The sequence below is a fragment of the Cervus elaphus genome, chromosome 20 (genome assembly GCF_910594005.1).
Source record: "Cervus elaphus chromosome 20, mCerEla1.1, whole genome shotgun sequence".
NCBI lineage: Eukaryota > Metazoa > Chordata > Mammalia > Artiodactyla > Cervidae > Cervus > Cervus elaphus.
In genome coordinates, this window is record NC_057834.1 from 98,879,920 (window position 1) to 98,907,897 (window position 27,978).

Below are 27,978 nucleotides of genomic sequence, written 5' to 3' on the forward strand. Positions count from 1 at the left end.
CTTCATAAAATATCTCTTCTTGTTCCCCATTGCTTTCAGGATAGAATTCAGGTTCTTTACTTAGCAGGACAAAGATGTTTCAGTAAGAGCCAGTCCCAGCCTTCTTCAAACCTCCCTTCCCACTACTTCGTCACACCATGTACCTTACCTTCCAGCAGGACCAAACATGCCCATGCTCTCAGACCTCCAAGCCCTTTCTTGGGCAGTGCAGCCTTCTTTGCCTGGAATGGCCTCTCTCCACCCTCAGCAATGGGAGCACACCCATACACTACCTGCTTCTTATCACCCAGATAAGTGCTGCTCACCCTGTCTTAGCCCAATGCTCTACTCTGAACAGCCCCCCTCTTCCATGGCCTTTCCATTCTGGACAAGAGGGTCTAACAGATCTTCCTTAGCCCCTTGAACTTCTACCCACCCTACCTTGAAGGGCCAGATTATAGTTACCTGTCCATCTGACGGTTTCTTCCACCCTACCCCAGCAACCTGTAAGACCTTTAAAAGCAGGGACCAGATCTTACCCATTATTATATCTCCAGAGCCTGGTAGGAGCATGAACACAGTAGGTACTCAATGTTAGCTGAAGTCCTGCCTTTGTCTCTGCCTTTAAAATGTCAGCTCCCTGGGAAAAGGGAGGATTTTATGTATTTTTATATCTTCAGCCTCTGGCGGGAACATGGTGGGCACTCCACCAACGTTTGCTGAGTGGCCACGTCTCCCCTACAAGATGCCCTGCCCACTAACAATAAGCTACAGGTGGCGTGTCAACCACTGTGTGCTAATCACTGCTGCTAGACTTTGGGAACTTTCATGGGAAAGACTGATGCTGAAGCTTCCAGTCCTTTGATCACCTGATGTGAAGAACTGACTCATTGGAAAAGTCCTTGATGCTGGGAAAGATTGAAGGGGTGGCAGAGGGTGAGATGGTTAGATAGCTTCACAAACTCAATGGACATGAATCTGAGCAAACGCCAAGCGATAGTGGAGGACAGAGGGGCTTGGTGTGCTCTAGTCCAGTGAGTTGTAAAGAAGTGAATACAACTTAGTAACTGAACAACAGCAACACCCTTTGAGAAGGATTAAAGATAGAAACAAAACTCTAGCACTTACAGGGGTATATATTGGTTAAGACCCAACATAATTGTCTATTGATGGCCTCTACTTCTCAAAATGCTTTTTAATGGATTCTACTAGTTATACTGTTTGTCAAGAAGTATATCTCATAGCAAGAAAGGCTAAAGAATAATTCTAAAATAGTCCCTATCCCTCTCCCGCCACACACTTTCTATCAGCAGTGCTCTAGTTTCTACTCTCCATAGGCTTGCTCTGCACCTGCCCCCACACCAGGGCTCCGACGAGTCTCTTGACAAACCAGCAGACCCACCTGTGTGTCCAGCATCATCCCTTCCTCCTTTCTTTCGACCTTACTGACACTTTCGCAAAGAGCCCAGAGGGCCTCCCTTTCCCAGTCTGCTCCTATCTCACTTGGCAGTCCCCAGATGCGCAGAGTGCTGGCCCTATCTTCTGAAGCAGAGCTCTGGTAGCAGAAGAAAGGGCCGTTGGGGGCAGGAAAGAGGTGTGCACAGAACAGTCTCCAGTGTGCCCAGACACTCTCACTGAAGTGGCAGATACAGTCTTATTTCCTGTATTATGGAGAAAAAAATTATCAGTTTCCTATGAGGGAGCACATGGCTGGTTGTGTAACTGCATTCTTTACAACCGTTTACCTAATTGATTTCTTTCCAACTATCCTCTTTATCAGCAGATATATTAAAAAATGACTGTGAAGTTGAGGGAATAAGAGATAAAGAAGGAAATTCACCTTTGAAAAGAGGCTACTATGTACCAGGCAAGGACTGTGCTGGGCATCTTTACATGTGTTATAATAACTCTTGAATCCTCACCAAAACCGGCATACAAACAAAAAGGCCCTGTGCTACTAGATATTTATCATCCACATCTCCTGGGGCCTCAGAAAGTTTTAAGTGGTCACACAGCTGATAAGCAGTGTTATCATGGTTCGAATGCAATTTCCACAAAACCCATGCTTCTTACACTACACAAAGTTTTTCTATTATGGAGCAGCTGCTATATGGCAAGGCACTTTGCAAATGATTTTCCATGAATCTCCCCCATGACATTACGGGAAGGGGTTTCATACAACCATTTCATAGGCAACATAACCAGGCTCAGAAAGCAGGTGCTTAGTCCAAGTCCATATTTACAAGTCAGGAGATTTCACCTTGAAATCTTTAAAACACACCCACTCATCCACCCATACATACACACACATAAGATAGAAAAATCAGCTTCAGCTATATTATACAGGAAAGGATAACAGGAAATTGGGTGCTTATGAAATTGATGGTGGAGTGGGCTCTAGGCTGGGCCCCCAGGAATGACACCCAAAACAACACCCAGATGGTACCTCAACTGCTGTCTCCAGGTCCCAGTATTGAGGTATTGCCATTTTCAGTGCTGGCTCTGCATCAGCCAGACCCATACCAACAACATAGTGTAGCAACAAGGGGCCCCACCTCGTCCCCACTTAACTCTAATTTGAGTCTCCTGCAAGCACATCTGAACGACGTGTTCTAATCACCCTCAGCACCTGTGACGGAGGCTGATGAAGATGGATTTTGCCTTCACAGCCTCTGAGTTCAGGCAGGCATGCAGAAGAAGCAGGGGAGGGATGCTGAGCAAGTCATTCCATGGTATCGGTCATAGTCTGTGTTCCCATGGGCCCCCACGGCTTCTGCTGCTGAGACGCCCCCTTCAGAGGGAGCTAAGGATCAAGTCCTCGTACGCACAAGCCTACGTATGGTGCACATTATTGCTTTTATCTGCTACATAGATCCCATTGTGTGAATCCACCGGTCTGCCAGTGAGGGAAACCCAAGCTAGGCTTTTGGGCCTCCTTGGGAAATAACCCAAGACATATGTTTGGACTTCATGTGCTTTTGAGTTCACATCACCTGATTTCATGGTCATGCACTATAGAATAATGGATTATTATTTATATACATATATGCCTTTTAAGGTCAAAAAAGGGTATTTCATAATATGCCACAGAATGTGATCAGGTGTTTGCTTGTGTCAGTGGCAATAGGGTCAGATAATCAGACCTGGCAGAGGTAGGATCAACTAGATCTAATGACTAATTGAATGCAGGTTATGAATAGATGCTGTAAAAGACTCTGATGTTTTCAGCCTAAAGGGCTTAGAAGAAGCCAGTGCTACAGACGGCCTCATGAAATGGAACAAGAATGGATCTTGAGTTGGACAGAACTAGTTCAAACTCAGTCTCATCACTTACTAGCTGTGTGACCTTAAGCATGCAAATTAACTTCACTGAACTTAAGTTTCTTCATCTATTATATGGAGCTGTCTCCCAAGGCAATAGAAATAAAAGCAAAAATAAACAAATGGGACCTAATCAAACTTACAAGCTTTTGCACAGCAAAGGAAACCATAAACAAAATAAAAAGACAACCTATGAAATGAGAGAAAATATTTGCAAACTATGCAACTGACTAGGGCTTAATTTCCAAAATATACAAACAGTTCATGCAACTCAAAAACAATAGCCACAAAAACAACCCAATTAAAAAGTGGGCAGAAGAACTAAATAGACATTTCTTCAAAGAAGACAATCAACAGGCATATGAAAAGATGTTCAATATTGCTAATTATTAGAGAATGCAAATCAAAGCTAAAATGAAGTATCACCTCACACCAGTCAGAATAGCCATCATTAAGTATACAGCTAACAAATACTGGGGAGAGTATATTTCAAGCCATTAAATTTGAGATCAATTTGTTATATAATTGCTCATAATTAATACAACCCCATAATCCAGCATATTGATAATTTTTCAGTACAATGCATAAATACTCAGAGCAAGTGGTTTAAATAACACCTCAGTTCAGTCACTCAACCATGTCTGACTCTTTGCGACCCCCTGGAATGCAGCACACTAGGCCTCCCTGTCCATTAGCAACTCGCGGAGTTTGCTCAAACTCATGTCCATTGAGTCGGTAATGCCATCCAACCATCTCATCCTCTGTCATCCCCTTCTCCTCCTGCCCTCAATCTTTCCCAACATCAGGGTCTTTTCCAATCAGTCAGTTCTTCGCATCAGATGGCCAAAGTATCGTAGCTTCAGCTTCAGAGTCAGTCCTTCCAATGAATATTCAGGACTGATTTCCTTTAGGATGGACTGGTTGGATCTCCTTGCTACCTGAGGGACTCTCAAGAGTCTTCTCCAACACCACAGTTCAAAAGCATCAATTCTTTGGCACTCAGCCTACAAATAAATTTACCTCAATTCAGTCTAGTTTGACTGCAAAATGAGTTGCCCTAAACTTTAGGCTTTTGATTTTCACAGCATTTTAATTTATTTTATTTTATTTTGCAATGGTAAAAATGAGAAATTATGAACAGGGATTACATAATGCAAAACACTTGGAGGGAGGCACAGTTTTCGGTCCCAAAGTGCCTGTTAGACAATGGCTGTGTCAGAAAAATGCCCTGAACTGAGTTAGTTCTCTTATAAAAAGATCATTAACAGCCGCAACTGCCTTCCTCACTAAACTATATACTCAAATGTATAGCCTTTCTTATCTTTATAGACTTTGCAGCCAGAGGGACTCTTGGAGATCATCTAGGCCATAGTTTTCCAAGGGACAATAAAGAGGTCACCCTTATGAGAATTGGGAGGATTGGGAGAGGCACTTGTAATGCAGATTCTGAGGCCTTAACCAGGCCTGCTGAGTCAGAACCTCAGACCTAGGAATCATATTGGCTTCATGGTGTTAGGTAAGTTAGCTAACCTTTTTAAAGTTGAGTTTCTACGTCTATAAAATGGGGATAATAGCACATACTTCTTAAGATTTTTAGGAGGATCAAAGGAAATGCTGTAGTCAAGTGTCCAACACAGTGCCTGGCATAAAAATGATTTCTGAACTGAGTTATATAATTAAAGCTATAGCTTGATTCCAGGGAGCCCAGCACCAGAGGAATACATCATACCACTCCACCTGCCATATATATGAGGTGTCAGTTGGGTACAACAGCTTAATTATGATAATGGTCTTAATATCAGCAACATGATTGTTGAATGTTTTAAGTGCCATGTACTGATCTAAGCACTTAGCTAACATTAACAAATTAAACTTTCACAACAATCCCGAGAAGTAGATACTTTTTTAGACTCATTTTACGGATAAGGACAATGAGGCACAGAGCAGTTAAATAACAGGCTAAAGTTATAGCTTCCATGTGATATAGCCAGGATTTGAACCCAGAGAACCTAAATAGTTTGTAACAAAAAGATTTGCCCAGGCTTGCTCACCCTAAAATAAAAGAGAAGGGACTTTAAGTCCCAAAGCAGCCTTGTTTCTTGATGAATGTCTGCTACTCTGCCTCAGAGCTATAGCTGAAGCTGCGATCCCAAGTGAATTGTGGATCCTGGCAAAGTTGGCACTCATGCTTTTCCCAGTAGTGTGTTTGGATGAAACAAAGAGAAGCACTAGGCTTAGGACATAAGGACACCTTCTGGAGAAAGCAGTCCAGGCAGGAAGCCTGGAGGGATCTTGAGTAGTGTAGCTTCTTTTAGCCTAAGCCATCCTCAGCTTTAGAGCCTTCATGCAACCTATTTCCTATGGCCCAGAATTCTCCCTGGGCTTCTTTATCCTTCAGGTCCTATTCTTTACATCCTCAGAGAGGCCTTAATCTGATAATTTCATTTGAAATAAATGTCCTGTTCCATCCCCCATTCTCGATTATTCTCTGTGATAGTCCACTCTTTAGTTCCTACCAGCACTTTAGTTCCTACGAGCACTAACCATAAATTTAATGATTTTTAGAAATCTTTCATCTGTTTAACGATCTTCCTCACTGCTTCAGGAGGGCAGAAACCATGTCTGTCTCATTCACTGCTGTAAACTCCAGAACTCGATCATAAACAATGTCTGGCACATAATTGATTCCATCAGAACTTGTTAAATGCTGCTGAATATGATGAAAAACATGAGTAGATACCCTGGCCTTGTCCTCTCATGCTCACATTGACTCCCATTCCTCACCACTTCACCCTATATCTTTCTCTTTGACAGGAATCACAAGGAAGGCCCTTGAATAAGGCACAGACCTGTTTTCTGTACATGTCCGGCTTAAGTTATAGCTTCCAGGTGGCAGGGCCAGGCTTTGAACCCAGAGAACCTAAATAGTTTGTAACAGTAAGATTTCTCCCACTCCCCATCCCATCTTTATCACAAAGTATCCACATATTTTGGGAGGAAGGCTGAACCCAGAACAGAAGAGTGACCTGAACAGAATGGCTCAAAAAAAAACCTTAAATGTTTTTACAAGTAACCAACTTTGGAGCTCCAAAGCCTTCAATCCTACCTAGAGATGGTCATACTGAGTGAAGTAACTAAGACGGAGAAAGAGAAATATCTTATGACTTTCCTTACATGTTGAATCTAAAAAGAACGATACGAATGAACTTACAAAACAGACTCATAGATGTAGCGAATGAACTTATGGTTGCCAGGGGAAGAATGGGGGGAAGGCATAGTTAGGGAGTTTGGGATGGACATGTACACACTGCCCTATTTAAAATGGATAACCAACAAGGTTTATAGCGCATGGAATGTATAGCACATGGAATATATAGCACATGTATGTATAGCACATGTATGTATAGCACATGGAACTCTGCTCAGTGTTACATGGAAGGCTGGATGGGATGGGAGTTTGGGGGAGAAAGGATCCATGTATATGTATCCCTGAGTCCCATGGCTGTTCACCTGAAAATATCATAATATTGTTTGCTAATTGATTATGTGTGTCTGTGCTAAGTCGCTTCAGTGTTTATGACTCTCTGTGACCCGGTGGACTATAGCCCAACAGGCTCCTCTCTGTCCATGGGATTCTCCAGGCAAGACTTCTGGAGTGGGTTGCCATACCCTCCTCCATGGCTTCCCAACTCAGGGACTGAACCCGTGCCTCTTATGTCTCCTGCATTGGCAGGCAGTTTCTTTACCACTGGTGCCATCTGGGAAGCCCACAGTTGGCTATACCAGAATACAAAACAAAACGCTAAAAAAAAACCACCCACAAAGCCTTCAGTCCTAGAAAGAAAAATAGAATGGATTCAGTGATTTACACTACAGGGAGCAGTGTTTTCTTTAAGCCAGCACCAGCTTCATTAGCCACTGTATACAGTCCATTGAGTGATATCCAAGGTTTGAGCCAATTAAGCCACAGCTGAGATCATGGCTGGTGACAGATGATGGCAGAGATAAGGCACCAGGGCCCCATCTCACACCCCAGCTGTAGATAACCCATATAGTCTATTGACTTTGGCAAGAAAAAGTACTGAAACTCTTTGGAGACAGGGGAGTAACTTTGCTGCTGAATGTGTTCTTCCCCTGCAGAGTCCTAAGAAAGTAAAAGTGATAACTCGAATCACTTCAAAGTGGCAAGTGGTACGATTCAGTGAGAAAACCAGGCTTGCACAATCATTAAAAGAGCAGACTCTCCCAGAAGGCAATTCCTGGAAATAAAATGCCGACCACAGTACAAGTCATCAGAAAGCGTTTGGAGCAGGAATTTCCAGCTTGATAGAAACCATCCACGTAGTGTTCAGAGAGAAAAGAACAGCATTATCCCAAGACCTTAAACTTGCTGTGTTGCTGAGACTGGAATTAATTATTCAACTAAAGAATTGCTCAGAAATTCATTTGACATTCTTTTAGTTCTGTGACCCTGGGCATGTTACTTGACTTCTCTGGGTCTCTATATGCTCTAAAATGGAAATAATTGTCATACATATTTGTCTCAGGTGGTACAAAGACTAGATAAATTATAATATATCTAAGTGCTTAGTACAGTGTCTGACACATAGTAAATGCTATGAAAGTGTTGAAAGCACTTTGCAGGTGTTTATACGGTTATATGGCTTACAATGGAGATTGCACACATCTCCATCACATTGAATCCTATGACCAGTTTGCTTTTCCATTTTCATCCTAGAGCAACCTCAGGGTAAGGACTCAGTCTCTGTGTATCCTGGTGCCAGCAATGATCTGGCAAATAAAAATAAGCATTCAGTAAGTATTTGTGATGAATAAACAAAGGCATATTACTCTGAGGCTATAAAATGAATAACACACAGTCCTTGCCCTTGAAGAGCTCATATCCACTGGGGGAGAAAGACACTAAACAAAACTCCATATTATTGATTAGAATTCTTAAAGAGGTATGAAAACATGCTGTTAGAATTGGCTTAGCTTGGGGTCATGAGGGGCAAAGGTGATGTGTAAAACAGCCTCAAAGGAAGAGAGGACTTTGGCCAAGTAAAGGTTGCATGAAGGTGGTGTATCTCAACTGTGTTTGAAGGATGAGTAGGAGTTGGCCAGATGAAGAAGGAAAAGAGGACTCTGGACAAATGAAGTAGCACGCATGCACTCCAGACTCTTATGTGGGGAAAGCATGTGGATCTGCATAAATGGAAGAGAGACATTTCACCATCAGTCTATAAATTCCTGTAGAACAGAGGTCAGCAAGATTTTTCCTAAAAAGGGCTAAATAGAAAATATTTTCAGCTTTGTGAACCATCTAGTCTGTCACAACTACTCAGCTCTATCACTGTAGCAAGAAATCAACCATAGATAACATGTAGACAATGACACAGGCAGGTTCGGCCCGGGGAAGGCTGGATTCGACCCATGGGCCCCAGTCTGCCAACTCCTACCACAGAACAAAGAACAGAGAAACTGCCCTCTGGCTTCCCAAGGATACAGTGCATGGAGGTGCCCAACCCACAGGACTTATGCTCAGGAGTCTTCACATGATCAGACTTACTCTTTGCATGGATCTGCTGTGTTACAAATTTTGTCAAGACTTAGTGGCTAAAATCATTAATAGCTTTGATGATTTCTGTAGGTCAGGAAGAAATTTGGGCAGTTCCGGTTCAGAAGCTTTTATGAGGTTGTAGTCAAGGGCTGCAGTTACCTGAGCTCTACTGGGGCTACAGAATGTACTTCCAATAAAAGTAGTTGACAAGGGGGTGCTGGCTTTGGCAGGTGGCCTCAGTTCTTCTCCACATGGCTTCTTTGAGTGTCCCCCACAACACCATGTCCAGCTTCCCCCAGAGCAAACACTCTGAGGGACCAAGGTGGAAGCCGTGGCCTAGCCTAGGAACTCACGCACTGTCACTTTGGCCATGTTATTCCTCCTACAGACATGGGTTTAATATGGGAACAGCATCTGAATATACAAGGCCTGAACACCTGGAGGCAAGGATTGCTGAAGGTGATGTTGATGCCAGCTACCACACCCTTTCTCCATAACCTACAGCAACATGTGTTTCACTCTCTCCCCAATCTCCTCTCCCCTCTTTCAGCCAAATGCCACCACAGAACCTTCCAAGAATTTGAACATCCCAAGCCCTCATATTACCCATAAAAGACAATAAGAAGATCTCTTGGATAATATGGAAATGTTAAAAATTAAATGAGTCCTTGTAACCTTTACCCAGAGCCTGAGAGAGATTAGAGTACAAATACAGGAAGTTCATCTCTGAAATTCTCCCTGAAGGAAACAGTTTATTGGAGAAACCATTAGTTGCTCCCCAACAATGAACTTTCATCCCAGCTTCCTCACATACAGGTGAGCTGCATGAAATAGCCAGTTACTTCACTCTTTACCTTCCATAAGTAAAACATAGCTTACTGTTCTCCAAATAAACCCAGAGGGGCTATCTGAGAAAAAGGGGTGACCAACTCAATTTCTATCAAACTATTTGCGACTTAAGGTTCTAACACTTTAGAGCCAACAAGCCCTTATCATTCTTTCTGGCCCCCAACTTGGTCCAGCATCCCTTCCCCCTGCACTCTTGACCAATAACCTTCCCACTTCTGTTCACAGGTACCACAGATCCTTTCTGGCTAGGCAGGGCCTTGGGAGAAGCTAGGTGACATTTCTTGGAAGTACCTCTTCAGCTGGTGCACAGAGGCTCTGTTTTGTGGCTGGGGGAAAAGAGAGTTTTGTTTTGCTTGTCCAAATGACAGTAGATAGTTGAGAGAGAAGTAAAGATGACAAGGAGGGATAGGATATTATATGACCCAGCTCCAACTGCTGGGCTTCTCTGAAATCCTATAACCAAGAAGATGAGGGCCAGTAGCTGAGAGAGACAACTTGTTGAGATATAGAGGACTCTGGCCAAAACTAGTGTTTCTTGGGGATTCAGATGACAAACTGTGGCAGAGAAGTGGGACCATTCTCAGTAACTCTCAAGACCCAGTAACACACAGGGATGCTGAGTCTTAGGAACTAGGGCACTTTGTGAGGAAGCTCCCCAGCATTGACATTGGTGTTCTCACAATTAGTATAGCCAGCAGAGGCAACCGGAGAAGGCAATGGCATTCCACTCCAGTACTCTTGCCTGGAAAATCCCGCAGACAGAGGAGCCTGGTGGGCTTCCGTCTATGCGGTCGCACAGACCCCATAGAGTCGTGTCCGACTCAAGCGTCTTAGCAGCAGCAGCAGCAACAGAGGCAGCAGCAAGGCTGCCTAAACAGTGTTGAGAGCTGAGGTGTCACCAAGAGGGAAACCACAGTGCGTGACATGTGCCCGTACCATATGCAGTAGGTTATGGGCAATACTTTGGCCCCCTGATGCGAAGAGTCAACTCATAAGACCCTGATACTGTGAAAGACTGAAGGCAAAAGGAGAAGGGGGTGACAGGATGAGATGGTTGGATGGCATCACTGATTCAATGGACGTGATTTTGAGCAAACTTCCGGGAGATAGTGGAGGACAGAGGAGCTTGGCATGCTGCAGTCCAGGGGTTCACAAAGAGTCAGATACAACTTAGTAACCAAACAATAACAAAAGGTATTCCATGGGGACACCTGGAAATGACCCAGGCACCTCTCGGTGAGGGAGACAAACTCCTCTGATTGGACATGTAGGCGCCTGCTGTGGTATTTGGGGGTATTCATAGAAGTGTGAATGAAGTCAAAGTGTCAGTCACTCAGTCTTGTCTGACTTTTTGCAACCCCATGAACTGTAGCCCACCAGGCTCCTCTGTCCGTAGAATTCTTCAGGCAAAATTAGTGGGGTGGGGTGCCATTCCCTCCTCCAGGGGATCTTCCTTGACCCAGGGATTGAACCCAGGTCTCCTGCATTGGAGGCAGATTCTTTACCATCTGAGCCACTAGGACTTCACCACAATAGTTAAGAGCATGGATTCTGGTGTCAGACTAACTGGATTTGAGTCACAGTGTGGCCCTGGGCAAGTTGCTGAACCACTCTGAGCCTGTTTTTCCTCATCTGTAAACTGGAGATAATAATACATTATTTCAGAGAGTTGCTGTGACTATTCCAGGAGTTATGCATGTAAAGTCCTTAGAACAGTGTCCGGCACATAATAACCACCACATAACAGTTGAAAAAGATGTTTCATTCTCACAACTTGGTGATGCCTGAAACAAACTTGTTACATGGGATGAAACTTGCCTCCTCTACTACAGAACCTGTTGCCTGTTTGAAAATTCTAGTTATTATAATTTCTTTCTGTTAAAGCAAACTTTCCTCCTTGCAACTTCTCCACATCAGTTTCAGTTTTTCTCTGAGATATTCCAAAATAAACCTTTCTCATGGTAACAGCTCATTGAGATACCTCTCAGGAGCTCCCTGAGTTTTCTCGTCTCCATGCCGAGCAGCCCCAGATCTTTCAGCCACTCCCTGGAAACCTGGCCCCCGGGTCCCTCTTCATCCCAGTGCGTGCCTCTCAAGGCCCTGCAGATGGTCAGCACTGGAGAGGGATGTGGACTCCAAGCAGACAGCCTGGACACTGTCTTCAGGAGACCCTCCCTCTCATATGAACGCATGCTCCTTAGAGGAAAAAAATGTCAGATGAACCCAACCGTTTCAAATTAATTTTGTTTGGGAGAGCAAAGGAAAGGGAATTTCCAAACAGGGCCAAGGTCTTTGTCAAAGCTGTTCCTCTAAGATAGAGATGGACAACTGGCTTCCTGGAGAGGGGCCAGCTGGGAAGTGTAACCCTGTCCAGGGACACGAGCCAGCCCTGGCTCCGCCTCTTGGGAGGTGAGAAGGAAAAGCTGGTTTCCTCAGTAGAGATAAGCAGAGAGTGTGTGCACCAGGAATAAATAAAACTTCTTGTACCTGGCACGGGCCATAACTCCTGCCCTCCGCTGGGACAAATGCCTCCCTCACTCACTTTCACTATCAGAAGCCTCAGATAGCAGTTGTTGGGCCCTCACCTCTAGGACGGGAAGCTGCCAGCACATTTCTGGCTTTTACTAGCTCAGGACTTTCTAAATGGTTTTTTTTTTTTAATGGGCGTAAGAGGTAGAAGAACCAGAGGTAGGACAAGCATGGAAAACATCATTTTGGTCTCAATCAGACTATTTTCTCAAGAATGACAGTTGAAACTGTCTACAGTTGTTTTGTGTTTGGCAGTATTTAATAAAGATTCTACCCAAGGACTGTTTTGGAAATAGGAACTCTTCATTGTTTTTTAAGTTACTTTTATTATAAAAGTAAAGCCTGCTCATTAAAAGGGGTAAAAAGCTATCAACCATAGTTCAACAATCCAAAAGCAACCTTCATTAACACTTCAGTGCACTTCTTGGCAGAATGTGTCAGTTTTTTATCCCTTTTCCAAATAATTATAACCATAGTTTACAAAACACAATCTCAAATTATTCACACATTTTATGAATATTTGTTCTATTAGTATACGCTTTACACAAATGTATTTTTTACAGTTCTATTAAGATGTAATTCACGTATCATAAGAATTTAAATTTGTCCATTTAAAGTACACAGTTTGGTGGTTTTTAGGATACACAGAATTGTGCAACAGTCACCATAATCAATTTGAGGGCCTATTATCCTAAGAAGAAGCCTTGGGCCCGTTAGCAATCATTCCCCATCCCCAACCCCGCCTCAACCCCAGCCTTAGGCATCCACTCTGTCTCTAAAGATTTGTCAATTCTGGACATTTCATATAAATAGAATTATAAAATATATGGTCTATTGTGACTGAATTCTCTCACTTAGCATATTTTTTTAAAGGCTCATCCGCGTTATAGCAAATGTCAATAATTCATCCCTTTATATTGTCAAATAATATTCTATTATATGGATATGCTACATTTTATCAGTTTGTCATTTGGTGGACATTTGTGTTGTTCCCACTTTTTAACTATTATAAATAATGCTGCTATGAACATATCTGTACAAATATATTTTTATTTCTCTTGGATATACACCAGTGGAATGGCTGGGTCATAGAGTAACTCTACGTTTAACCTTCTGTGGAACTGATGTATGGGATTCCCTGGTGGCTCAGACCATAAAGCGTCTGCCCACAATGTAGGAGACCCAGGTTCGATCCCTGGGTTGGGAGGATCCCCTGGAGAAGGAAATGGCAACCTACTCCAGTACTCTTGTCTCCAGGATGGAGGAGCCTGGTGGGCTACAGTCCATTGATGTATTGTTTTCCAAATTGTCTGCATCATTTTACATTCCACCAGCATCATATAAGGGTTCTAATTTCTCCACATCCTTGTCAGCATTTGATATTATTTGTCTTTCTTAGTATAACCATCCTAGTAGATATAAAATGTATCTCATTATGGTTTTGATTTGCATTTCCCTAATGGTTAATGTTCCAGTATTCTTGCCTGGAAAATCCCATGGACGGAGGAGGCTATTAGGCTACAGTCCATGGGGTTGCAAAGAGTCGGACATGACTGAGTGACTTCACTAATGGTTAATGATGTTACAATGCAATACTGCTCAGCCAAAAAAAAGAACAAAATAATGTCATTTGCAGCAACACGGATGCAACTAGAGATTATCATAATAAGTGAAGTAAGTCAGAAAGAGAAAGACAAATACCATGACATCAGTTATATGTGGAGTCTAAAATATGGCACAAATGAACCTATCTACAAAACAGAAACAGTCTCACAGACACAGAGAACAGACCTGTAGTTGCCCGGGGTCGGGGCGGGGGGGGTTGGGTCGTGGGGTGGTGGGAGAGGGAAGGACAGGGAGTTTAGGACTAGCAGATGTAAACTATTATATATAGAATGGATAAATAATGAGTTTCTATTGTATAGCACAGGGAACTATATTCAATATCCTGTGATAAACCATAAAGGAAAAGAATATTAAAAAAGAATGCCTATATGTGTATAACTTAGAGTCACTTTTCTGTATAGCAAAGACTGGTGCAATATTGTATATCAACTATACTTCAATTAAAAGAGAGAAACGCAAATCAAAGCTGCACTGAGGTACCGCCTCACACCAGTCAAAATAGCCATCATTAAAAAGTCTAGAAATGTGAATGCTGGAGAGGGTATAAAAAAAAGGGAACCCTCCTCCACTGCTGTCATGAAGTGAAAGCTGTTCAGTCGTGTTCGACTCTTTTGTAACCCCATGGACAATACAGTCCATGGAATTCTCCAGGCCAGAATACTGGAGTGGGTAGCCTTTCCCTTCTCCAGGGGATGTTCCCAACCCAGGAATCAAACCAGGGTCTCCTGCACTGCAGGTGGATTCTTTACCATCTGACCTATCAAGGAAGTCCTCCACTGTTGTTGGGAACATAAATTTGTGCAGCCACTATGGAAAACAATATGGAAATTCCTCAAAAATTAAAACTAGATTTGCCATATGACCCAGCAATCCCACTCCTGGGTGTATATCTAGACAAAAATATAATTCAAAAAGATACATGCACCCCTATGTTCATGGCAGCTCTATTCACAATAGCCAAAACATGGGAACAACCTAAATGTCTATCAACAGATGAGTGGATAAAGAAGATGTGGTATGTATACATACTACAATGGAATACTACTCAGCCATGAAAAGAATGAAATAATCCCATTTGCAGCAACATGGATAGACCTAGAGATTATCATACTAAGTGAAGTAAATCAGAAAGAGAAAAACAGGTACCATGTGATATCACTTATATGTGGAATCTAAAATACGACAGTAAAGAACTTATCTATGCAAAAGAAACAGATTCAAAGACATAGAAAATAGATTTGTTGCCAAGGGGGGTGGGTGGGATGGTTTGGGAATTTGGGATTAGTAGATGCAAACTATCATATATAGAATGGATAAACAACAAAGGACTACTGTCTAGTACAGGGAACTGTATTCAATGAAAGTGAAAGTGTTAGTCACTCAGTTATGCTCGACTCTGTGACCCCATGGACCCACCAGGCTCCTCTGTCCATGGGATTTTCCAGGCAAGAATACTGGAGTGGTTTGCCATTTCTTTCTCCAGGGGACCTTCTCAACCCAGGAATCGAACCAGGGTCTCCTGCACTATAGGCAGATTCTTTACCATCTGAGCAATAAACCATAATTGAAAGGAATTTGAAAAAGAATATACACATATGTATAACTGAATCACTTTCCTGTACAGCACAAATTAACAAAACATTGTAAATGAACTATTCTTCAATTAAATAAATTAAAAAAAAAAATAAAACAAAATTTACATTCTTTTCAGCGGTATACTGTTGGCTCTCTGTATCCACAGATACAACCAACCTTGGGTCAAAAATATTCAGAAAAAAAAAACTCCAGGAAGTTACAAAAGGCAAAACTTGATTTGCTGCAAAGTGGTAACTATTTAGCATTTAGAGGCATATTTCTGAGATATTTTGGGTTTGGTTCCAGACCACTAAAATAAAGCAAATATCACAATAAAACAAGTCACATGAATTTTTTTGTTTCCCAGTACATAAAAAAGTGATGTTTATTCCATGCCATAGACTGTTATCTGTGCAATAGTAGTGTGTCTAAAAAAGTACATAACTAAAACTACTGCTTAAAAAAAATGCTAACCATCATCTGAGACTTCAGTAATTTGTGATATTTTTGCAATAGTAACAAAGATCACTGATCACAGATCACCATAATAAGTATGATCATAACGAAAAAATGTAAAATATTGCAACAATTATCAAAATGTAACATAGAGACAGGAAGTGAGCAGATAGTATTTGGAAAATGACACCAAAAGGTGGCTCGGTACAGGGTTGCTACCAACCTTCAATTAGTACAGTTCAGTTCAGTTCAGTCACTCAGTCATGTCCGACTCTTTGTGACCCCATGGACTGCAGCATGCCAGGCTTTCCTGCCCATCACCAACTCTCGGAGTTTAAACTCATGTCCATTGAGTCGGTGATACCATCCAACCATCTCATCCTCTGTCGTCACTGTCTCCTCCTGCCTTCAATCTTTCCTAGCATCAGGGTCTTTTCAAATTAGTCACCTGTTCGCATCAGGTGGCTAAAGTATTGGCGTTTCAGCTTTAGCATCAGTCCTTCCAATGAATGTTCAGGGCTGCTTTCCTTTAGGATGGACTGGTTGGATCTCCTTGCAGTCCAAGGGACTCTCAAGAGTATCCTCCAACACCACAGTTCAAAAGCATCAATTCTTTGGCGTTCAGTTTATAGTCCAACTCTCATATTCATACATGACTACTGGAAAAACCCTAGCCTTGACTAGATGGACCTTTGTTGGCAAAGTAATGTCTCTGCTTTTTAATATGCTATCTAGGTTGGTCATAACTTTTCTTCCAAGGAGCAAGAGTCTTTTAATTTCATGGCTGCAGTCACCATCTGCAGTGATTTTGGAGTCCCAAAAAATAAAGTCTGACACTGTTTCCACTGTCTCCCCATCTACTTGCCATCACGGGATGGGACCAGATGCTATGATCTTAGTTTTCTGAATGTTGAGTTTTAAGCCAACTTTTTCACTCTCCTCTTTCACTTTCATCAAGAGGCTCTTTAGTTCTTCACTTTCTGCCGTAAGGTGGTGTCATCTGCATATCTGAGGTTATCGCTATTTCTCCCGGCAATCTTGATTCCAGCTTGTGCTTCATCCAGCTGAGCATTTCTCATGATGTACTCTGCATATAAGTTAAATAAGCAGGGTGACATTATACAGCCTTGACGTACTCCTTTCCTGACTTGGAACCAGTTGTTGCTCCATGTCCAGTTTTAACTGTTGTCTCTTGACCTGCATACACATTTCTCAGGAGGCAGGTCGGGTGGTCTGGTATTCCCATCTCTAAGAATTTTCCACAGTTTGTTGTGATCCTCACAGTCAAAGGCTTCGGCATAGTCAATAAAGCAAAAATGGATGTTTTTCTGGAACTCTGTCCCTTTTTCGATGACCCAACGGATGTTGGCAATTTGATCTCTGGTTCCTCTGCCTTTTCTAAATCCAGCTTGAACATCTGGAAGTTCACAGTTAACATACTGTTGAAGCCTGGTTGGAGAATTTTGAGCATGACTTTGTTAGCATGTGAGATGAGTGCAATTATTGTGGTAGTTTGAGCATTCTTTGGCATTGCCTTTCTTTGGGATTGGAATGAAAACTGACTTTTTCCAGTCCTGAGGCCACTGCTGAGTTTTCCAAATTTGCTGGCACACTGAGTGCAGCACTTTCACAGTATCATCTTTTAGGATTTGAAATAACTCAACTGGAATTCCATCACCTCCACTAGCTTTGTTCGTAGTGATGCTTCCTAAGGCCTACTTGACTTTGCATTCCAGGATGTCTGGCTCTTGGTGAGTGATCACACCATCGTGATTATCTGGGTCGTGAAGATTTTTTTTGGTATAGTTCTTCTGTTTATTCTTGTCACCTCTTCTTAGTATCTTCTGCATCTGTTAGGTCCATACCATTTCTGACCTTTATTGTGCCCATCTTTTCATGAAAAGTTGCCTTGGTATCTCTAATTATCTTGAAGAGATCTCTAGTCTTTCCCATTCTATTATTTTCCTCTATTTCTTTGCACTGATCACTGAGGAAGGCTTTCTTATCCCTCCTTGCTATTCTTTGGAACTCTGCACTCAGTTGGGTATATCTTTCCTTTTCTCCTTTGCCCTTAGCTTCTCTTCTTTTCTCAGCTGTTTGTAAGTCCTCCTCAGACAACCATTTTCCCTTTTTGCACTTTTTTTTCCTTGGGGATGGTCTTGATCCCTGCCTCCAGCACAATGTCACGAACCTCCGTCCATAGTTCTTCAGGCACTCTGTCTATCAGATCTAATCCCTTGAATCTGTTTGTCACTTCCACTCTATAGTTGTGAGGGGTTTGATTTAGGTCATACCTGAATGGTCTAGACGTTTTCCCTACTTTCTTCAATTTAAGTCTGAATTTGGCAATAAGGAGTTCATGATTTGAGCCACAGTCAGCTCTTGGTCTTGTTTTTGCTGACTATATAGAGCTTCTCCATCTTTCGCTGTAAAGAATATAATCAATCTGATTTCAGTATTGACCATCTGGTGATGTCCATGTGTAGTGTCTTCTCTTGTGTTGTTGGAAGAGGGTGTTTGCTATGACCAGTGCATTCTCTTGGCAAAAGTCTATTAGCCTTTGCCCTGTTTCATTCAGTTTGTAAAGAAGCACAATATCTGTGGAACAGGATAAAACAAAACTCAGTAAAATGAGGGGTATGTTTGTACATTGTATTTACAATAATTTATACAGCATTTACATTGTACTGGGTATTATAAGTAATCTAGAGATGATTTAAAGTATAGGGGAGGAGGATTTACATGGGTTATGTGCAAATACTATGCCACTTTATATAAGGGACTTGAGATTTTCATAACTATAGCATTCCTAGAACAAATTCCCCCACAGATACTGAGGAAGGATTGTATAAGAAAGCCCTATTTTTCCATAACTGTCAAGGAATTTATATTTTTTAAAATTTTTGCTAACTTGATCAGGACACATTGTTTCATTAATTTGTCTTCTAGTTGCATTTCTTATTCTCTGAATTTTCTGATCCTGTCCTTTCCCATATCTAAATGTTTTTCTTGCTGCCTTGTTTGAATTCCTTTTATGGCCCATCTAATTGTTTGGCTCCCTATCATTCAGTACCCTGCAGCATACTGATCAAAAATTCTTGCTGGATCGCTTGAATCTTCTGCCTCCATAGTCGGAACTTGCAAAGATTTAAATTAGTTTTGTGGGTTTCTTTTTTTTTCAATGTTTTAGTGTCTTTTTATTAGCTATTTCCACTGTTGGAAGGGCTCATCCTGCAAAATTTCTTATACTTGTACCATAACATTTTTGGTTCTTTGCTTTCTCCTGAAAGTGGTCCTTTGCTTTCTCCTGAAAACTTTTACCAGTCCCGTGTTCCAGACTTCAAATTTCTTCTGTTGGCTCATTAATTAACTCTGCAAATAATATAGTTATGCAAGATAAAGCATTTTGTATGCATCACTTCACATTGGCTCACATAAACATTAAGAGATAATTATCACTATCATTCTTAAGACTGGAAACCTGAAGCACAGAGGGATTTCAAACCTCTTTCAAAGTTGCACAGTTAGTGAGTGGTTGAACTGGATTTTGACCCCAAGCCCTCAGACTCGAGGGCCACTGGGGTGACCAGTTAGTTCATCTGATCCATGAAATCAAAGTGGAAATGGATGAATGGGGCCTGGTGTTACTACCCCCGGGTTAAAATGTACCCTTCAATTGTGTCCACACCCAAAGTTATGACTAGTTTTGAGCACCATGAAAAGACTGATACAGGAGCTGGGACTTCTCTGGTGGTCCAGTAGCTAAGACTCTGAGCTCCCAGTGCAGGGGGCCTGGGATTCTATCCCTAGTCAGGAAACTAGATCCCATATGCCACAACTAAAATTCCCGCATGCCACAGCTAAGACCTGGTGCAGCCAAATAAACAAATATCAAAAAACAGAAGAAGAAGAAAGGTAGAGGAGCTCTTTTGTGGTCAGATGCCTTTGCTTTCCCTTTCTCAAAGCATGCTGCTTTGTTCTATATTGTATCTACACTAAATAAGTAAATAAATAATAAAATAATAAATAATAAAGAAAGTTGAGTATGAAGAATTGATGCTTTTGAACTGTGGTATTGGAGAAAACTCTTGAGAGTCCCTTGGACAGCAAGGAGATCCAACCAGTCCTGAATATTCATTGGAAGGACTGATGTTGAAGCTGAAACACCAATACTTTGGCCACCTGATGCGAAGAACTGACTCATCTGAAAAGACCCTGATGCTGGGAAAGATCAAAGGTGGGAGGAGAAGGGGATGACAGAGGATGAGATGGTTGCATGGCATCACCAACTCAATGGAAGGGAGTCTGAGTAAACTCCGGGAGTTGGTGATAGACAGGGAAGCCTGGCATGCTGCAGTCCATGGGGTTGCAAAGAATCAGACACGAGTGAGCGACTGAACTGAACTGAAGCTAAATAAGCACAGGCCTGGCACAGAGTAAGTGCTCAAGAAAAGTTGGTTTTCTCTCCCTGTTTCCTTGGCCCCCAAGAGATGCCCTATCACCACCAGGGCAGAACCTTCGTGATGGATCATCAAGCCCACTATAATAATAAAAGCTGCCCCCTGAGTGCAGTCTACTGGTAGGCACTGGGCTAAGCAGTTCATACACACACCACCTCATAAACTCAGGTCAGTCTCACTATATGCTTGAGAAGTCACTCTTTAAAAACATACTCAAATGACACGTTAAAACATCTGGAAAGATGATTTTTTTCTATATATATCAGATCATGTTACTACTCATCTGCTCAAACCCCTAGTGGCTTCCCAACTCATTTAGAGTAAAAACTAAAGGCTTTACAAGGAATAATGTTCTTTCTTACTTTTTCTCAAACATTCATTCAAAGCATATCTTCCACCTTCTGGTCATTGCATCTGCTGTTCCTCCCACTCTCACCTGGAATTCTTCTCTATACTTAGTTCATGTTTTGTCACCCTCTCAGAGAGGCCTTCTTTGACCACCCTTTCTAACTAGCTTCTCTTCTCATACCCCTCACTCCGCTTTGTTCACTGCGCTTGCCACCTGGCATCCATATTTACCTATTGTCTGTTTCACTCAACTAGATTTTTAGGTACATGAGAAAAGGAACTCCGTCTTTGCTCACTGTTGCACTTATTCCCAGAACCTTGAGTCACAAATTGTAGGTGCTTAAAAGAAGCATTTGTGGGAGGAAGGAAAGAAAGAACTGCTAATATGCCCATTTTATAGATGAGGACTCAGAGAGGTTAAGTAGTTTGCTCAAGGTGACACAGCTAATTAAGTAGCAAGACAGAAATCTAAGACTTCAACTCTTAGCTTCTACATGGTTCTGTCCCTAAGTATCACCTCACACATACACAAGTATTGGAGAGCTTATTGGCAATATTTCACGAGTTTTTTTCAAAAAGAGGCCTAAGTAAATGTTATTTATAGATTACTTGCTTTAAAAAAAAAAAAGGAAAAACACAGAAAGAATAAAAAATCATCATATACATTCTGGGTGAAAACACAAAATTGGAAGGGCTTGAATATTTTAGTTGGCTTTAGTTTGGTACTTATTTTAATTTCTTCTCACAAATCCATTCAAAGGGCATCGAATAATCCTTCTGTCTGTGACATAGGGCAGTCGCTGCAAATACCTGGGCATAGGGCTTATCTAGAAGGCCACAGTCCAAGCATCTTCTCAGAATGCTGACCTATTCTATTTATTTAGCCCGAGGTAACATAATCCTTTAGACATCCAATTTGTAGGTCAGTTATAACAGGGTTGGGAAGTTGGTGGCTGGATATTATCTTCTTTACTCCTTTCAGATTTTAGTAAACAAAAAGTGAAATACTATGTCCAAAATACATAAACCAGAGCACACAAGTGCTAGAAAGCCCTTTAGGGAGCATCTGGTCTACCCTCTCATTTTCCAGATGAGGAAAATGAGTCCTTTGGAGGTGAATTTCTATATATATTACAATTGTGCTTGACATTTGCTTTCAAATCTAGCATGGCATTATGCCAAATGAACCCCAAAACTGAGAATATATGGCCAAAAAAGTCCACATGTTTCCTCAGGAACTCACTGAATCATGACATCAGTTCTCTTCTCAAGTCTCGAAAATCTGAGTCTCACTAAAAATGATCTCATACCTCAACAGGGAATAAATCTATGGAACTGTTAACCTCAAACTGGCCACATATTGGCGTTCTTTGTATATCCTGGACGACATCTGATTTAACCCACCAATCTGTATTGGTTTTCATCTCTGTTCAAGGGTGCTGACCATGTACTACAGATATGAAGACTTGGTCTTCAGCCAGGCCAGAATTTAAGTCTAAGGATGGTCTATGTGACTGCAGTAAGACCCTCTGCACAGGAAACTTGCTAGCTTTAATGGCTTGAGATAAGTCTGAACAGTTTATTTTCTTTTCTTCTTTTGTTTTCCCCTATTTTCTTATTGCTTTATTTTCCAGTTTCTTCTTTTTTTCCTTCCTGATAGCAATATAAATGCATCATAAAAATCTAGAAAGAACAATTAAGTATTGACAACATTAAATTTACAATTCCAGACACTGGAAAAGCTTTCATGTGTAACACTTCAAAGTCCATTAATTGAGAAAACAGGCTGTTTGTGAGAAATTCAGAACCTTAGATTTTACATTATCAGTCAGAACCTCCTCCAAATCTCCCCAGGGCCCATACTGAGAAAAAATCTTGGTATGGGTAGTTGAGTCACGGTGGGAAAAGTTTTTGTAGTTGAGACCCTGAAAGTAAACTGCATCAGAAGTTTACCTTGAGACTGAAATGCTGGTGAAGGAGAAACAAAGGTGAACACTTGATTCCTGTTGGAATCCCATCTCTATTACTGTAGGCAGGTGACTCAATCTCTCCGTGTCTCCTCTATACAAATGGAGATCAAGATCCCATCTCTGTAGGAAAATGGTGAGGGTCTCCTGTGACGGGCCTACAGAGACCTTGGTGCAGAGGCAGGCCCATGTGTGTCTTCACTCAACATGAGCCACTCTTGTATGTGGCTTTCAGTGCAGTGTCATGACAGCCAGAACTCAAAGAAGAGTCAGAAAAAAGTTGGCTCCATGCTCTGAATCATCCATATTTTCACAGGGGCTCTGCCAGAAACCTCATGGTAGGTGGTTTATAGAACGCCAGCTAGGACCAGGCATAGCCTGCCCATTGCTCCAGGCCAGCGGAACCCAGGCAGCAGCCGCCAGGGATGCAGAGTATCTCTTTAGGTTGCCAGAGTTACTCCCTCCTTTACTCCAGCATGTTGCTCAGCAAGAAATCTGATGAAAATGAGGAGTCTGGACCACCAAAGGAGCAAGAGGAATAGAGGCCCAGAGGGATCATCTGAAGCCTGAGAAGGGGGCAGTGTGGAGTCCGGAAAGTGACTCCCAGGTCCTAGTGATGGGGGCAGGAAAGCAAAATGAAGTCAGTTAACTGGCTCCTATGACAGGAAAGAGAACTCCCCAAGCTAGACCCCTAGGGAAATCAGCTTAGAAATTAGACAGAGCTTACTTTATTAAACCATAAGAAGGATAAAGATACTGGGAAAGGGGTTCCAGGTACCCAGGGAAAGGGGACAGTGGGTGGGAGAGATTCAGATAAATACATTTCTTCTGCTGTCTGTTTCTCAGTGGAAAGAAAAAACACACACACCCTTCTCCTCCATAATGAGAGGTTTGGTCTGTCCTTGCTCTGACTTCCTCACAAACAACCACAGGGAGGGGGCAGACTCCTCAGATTACTCTTGACCTTGGAAGTTGACCCTTGGAAATGCATTCTACTTCAAGATTCAAAAAAACCCTAACAACCTCTTGTGAAAAATGGCTTACTTCTGTTGGGGCCCTGTTTCCTTCCTCTCATCCACTGCTGCTCCACAGTTAAGATCAATTTAATAAACACACACAGACACACACACACACACACACCCCAGGCCATTCCTCTTTTAATTAAAGCCCTTCATAGCTTCCCACTATCTTTAGATTAAAATCCAAACAGCAAATTGTGGGACAATAAGGTTCCCCTTATCAGCCCTTGCCCACCTCTCAGACCTCATCCACACTACTCTCTGTATGTTCATTATTTCCAGCTATGCTGGCCTTGGTCTTCTTCCAGGCTTTTTCCCAATTAGGGCCTTTGCACCAACTGGTCTCTGTATTTGAAACAGTCTTCCCCCTGATTTTGTGGCTGACTCCTCCTTGTCTTTCATGTCCCACTCACATGCCACCTTCTCAGGAAGATGTTCTTGAACCACACAGCCCAAATCTAAATCCATATACACACTCTATCACTTGCCAGCATTTAATCATTTCCTGGCTTCTTTCTTGTACACTTGCTCCTTGATTGTTGTTGTCACTCCTACAGGGACATAAAACCCATGATCACAAGGCTTTAACTTTCCTGTTCATCACTATTCAGAGATTAGAGGTTTGCCTGACACATAACCAAGATTAATACCTAATTATAAATGAGAAGAATGAACTCATTTTTCCTACACTGCCCCCATTGCCATTTTTGACAACACCACCTGATTCCTTCTCATCTCCCACCCACACAATCCAGATACCAGAACCTTATTTTCACCTCCATCATCATACTATGGGGCTCCTGCTCAACCATCACCAGCTTGGAACCCCTCTAATCTCTTCAGAGCTTCTACATCGGGGCTTCCCTGGTAGTCCAGTGGTTAAGAATCTGCTTGCCAATGCAGGGGTCACGGGTTCAGTCCCTGGTCCAGGAATTAAGATCCACATGCCACAGAGCAACTAAGCCCCAACTACTGAACCCGAGCATTCTAGAGCCCATGCTCTGCAACAAGAGAGGCTACTGCAATGAGAAGCCTGCAAACAGCAACTAGAGAGCGGCCTCTGTTTGCTGCAACCAGAGAAAGCCCACAAGCAGCAATTAAGACCCAGAGCAGCCAAAAATATAATTTTTTTTAATTAAAAGAAAAAACAAGACTTCTAAATCTTCCAAGTCTCCTTTACCCCACCTCCACTAAAGCAGGAATTCCAGCTGCTCAACCATTCCCAAATCCTTAAGTCCATTAGCTTCCTTTCAACTTGAGTCCTTGCACAGACTTTTGGCATCATGACTAAGAACACAGGGCTACGGCCACACCAGTAACCAGGGTTTGAGATTTGTTGTGAGGATTCAACAAGCTCAGCACAATGCCTGGCACATGCTAAGTATTCAATCAACATTAGCTGGTCTCATTACTATCACTACCATAATAAAAGTTTCTTCTTTGTCTCTGCCTCCTGCTCTTTCTTCTCCCCCAGCCCACTCCTATTTGGTTAGTTTTACTCTTTTTGGTTCATTTATATGGGTTGAAGTTGGGACCTTGCCAGGTCTTCTTGGCGGCAGCTCATAGTTCTGACTGGAGAGAACCAGCTTGGTGCAGGTTGGAGAAGAGCTAAGAGCTTTCCAGACCCTCAGGAAACTTGCACACCAGACTTTGGGCTTTAGGCTCCAGCAGTCTGGTGTCTATGGGTGGGCTTCTAAAACTGATGGAAGTGAGGGGCAGAAGGCCTCTGAGCAGGGTATGTTGGAGGGATGTTCACCCGTGTTTTCTCTTAGGCAAGAGCCTAAGCCAGATTCTACCCTTTGGGGTTATCAACTCAGGGTTTACTACAACTCTTTCAGTTTTTCTTAGCCTTTCTTGTTCAAGACCTCAGTCATGTAGAGAGGCAGTCCTTGGTAATGATGAGCAAATCCTGGCCCAACTCCCTGTGTGGGGAGCGGTGGAATTGGTGCAAACAGTGGAAGTTGCCCATGTCTTCTGGGTATAGTTCTAAGACTTGGCAGACTGAATTTGTGAGACCTTTTCATTGTCTCTCCTCAGATATACCTCAGGCCCTCCCTGTGCGGAATTTTTCATTTGAGGAAATCCAATTTATTTCAGGATGGTTAAAAGTGATACCTGACCAGATTCCCAAATACTTGAGAAGAAGAAGAAGAACTGAGTAAAGGAACTCAGAAATAGATATGACTAGAGACCTGCTGCTATGAGGAACTGGGAAGACTGGAGTAACTAAGATGACCTTGTAAAACTAACTAAACTATTTCCACAAATGCTCTAAGCCCATTGTATGCGGCAGACACTGTGCTAAATACTGGAGATGAGGGTTAGGTAAGGCAGGCCCGGTCCATGCCCCCCTAGAGCTCAAAGTCAGAGTGTCTGTACAGGCAAGAATTCCACAGTGTGACTGACGATGCTACTGCCAAAGGGAAGACACAGGGTGGTCCATCTGGAAGCACATGGGAGAGAACACTTAACGCCAAATGGAAGTACTGGGCTCGGGGAGGGCTTCTTGGGGAACAGCACAATGCTGCAGGTGAGGCTTCAAGGATGAATGAGTCAGCCAGATGGCAGGGGAGGTTAAAGGGAAGTGTTTCAGGCAAAGCTGAGAGCCTGTGCAATGGATGAAAGACAAGAGAGGTATGGCGTGCTGCAGGAACCCAGGAGCAGTGGGGTAGGGCTCTACTGCCAGAGGTTCTGGGTTAATTGGTCTTGGATGAAGCCCAGCCTTGGGTATTTTTAAAAGCTTCCCAGGTGACTTTCATGTGTAGCCAGAGTTGAGAACTGCTGGACCAGAACATGGGATGAAAGAGAGGGTGTGGTGAGAGGTGAGGCTGGAGATATGAGCTCAGCCAGATCACACAGAACCTGGAAGACTGTGTCAAGGAGCCTGAGTTTTCTTCTCTGAGCGCTGGAGACTATTTAAACATTCAAGCAAGGGAACAAACAGCTTGATCAGACTTGCAGATTTCACAGATCCCTGTTGTGGAATTGGGATTAGAGGCGGGCAGGCATCGAAGTAAGAAAACCAATTGAGAGGCTCTTGCAATAAGTGAAGCAAAAGATGATCACAACCTGAATTAGGTGAGTGACAGCAGGGATGGATGGAGGCAGATGAATTAGGAGATATTTGGGAAGCAGAACATCTAGGGCTTGATCAAAGATGGGCTATGGAAGGGAAAGGTCAAGGGCCAGCCCTTTGTTTAGACAGAGTATCATCCCCTGAGACAGGGCACATCCATTGGAGGGCAAGCACCAGAAAAGGAGAGGCTGGTATGTGGGTGGGTGGGTGAGGATATCAGCCTGGGATCTGTTTGCATGCCAGTGGGACATCCAAGTGAGGTAAGCAGTCAGTAGATAGTAGTTTAACTCTCAAGTAAAACATCTAGGTTGAAGATAGAAATGTAGAAGTTATCAAAAAAGAAAAATGGTAGGTATGGATGAGACTGCCCAGGGGGAGAGTGAAGAGGAAAATATGTTGACAGAACCTGTCAAGTTGTTTCCTTCCTCCAGGCAGACAGCCCTGAACTCACTAAGGGTAATCTGGCTACACAATGAAGGGACTTGTCCTAGCCAGTCCTCCTCAAGTATGTGACCTGGCTTACCCCAGCCAACATGAACCCCTGCTGCTGGCCTATATTTGGGCCCATCACTGTTCATGCAATTGGATCACGTTGATTGGCATTGAGGAGCGGCTGGCAGTTGAGTCTTGCACCTATGGAGCATAGCTGCAGGAGGCAGTTCCAAACTCCATGGCTCTGCTTAGAGGTTTCTAAATGCAGAGGTAGTTATGTGTCAGACATCTGAGGCATTTAAAAGAAAGTAAGCCTGAATCATCTGAGTATGGGAACATCTGACACCTAACTCAGCAAGGAGGTCCTAGGAAGAATTTGCTATGGAGGATGGAAGGATGGGTGAGCAACAAACAATGATTTTATTCTCCAATCTGAGCAACTGTGATTTTATTTCACATTTAGCCTGCCTGGATCTAAGTGCCCCCAGGTGCCCTCAGATTCCAGAGATTCCAATCTCTGTTGTATTGTAAATAATAACAACAAAGCACTCTGACTTTAAGCAGGGTTTTCTGTTTTAATTTTGTTTTAGCCTTCAGTTCAGTCAGTTCAGTCAGTTCAGTCACTCCAGTCAGTTCAGCTGCTCAGTCGCGTCTGACTCTTTGTGACCCCATGAATCGCAGCACGCCAGGCCTCCCTGTCCATCACCAGCTCCCGGAGTTTACTCAAATTCATGTCCATTGAGTCGGTGATGCCATCCACCCATCTCATCCTCTGTCGCCC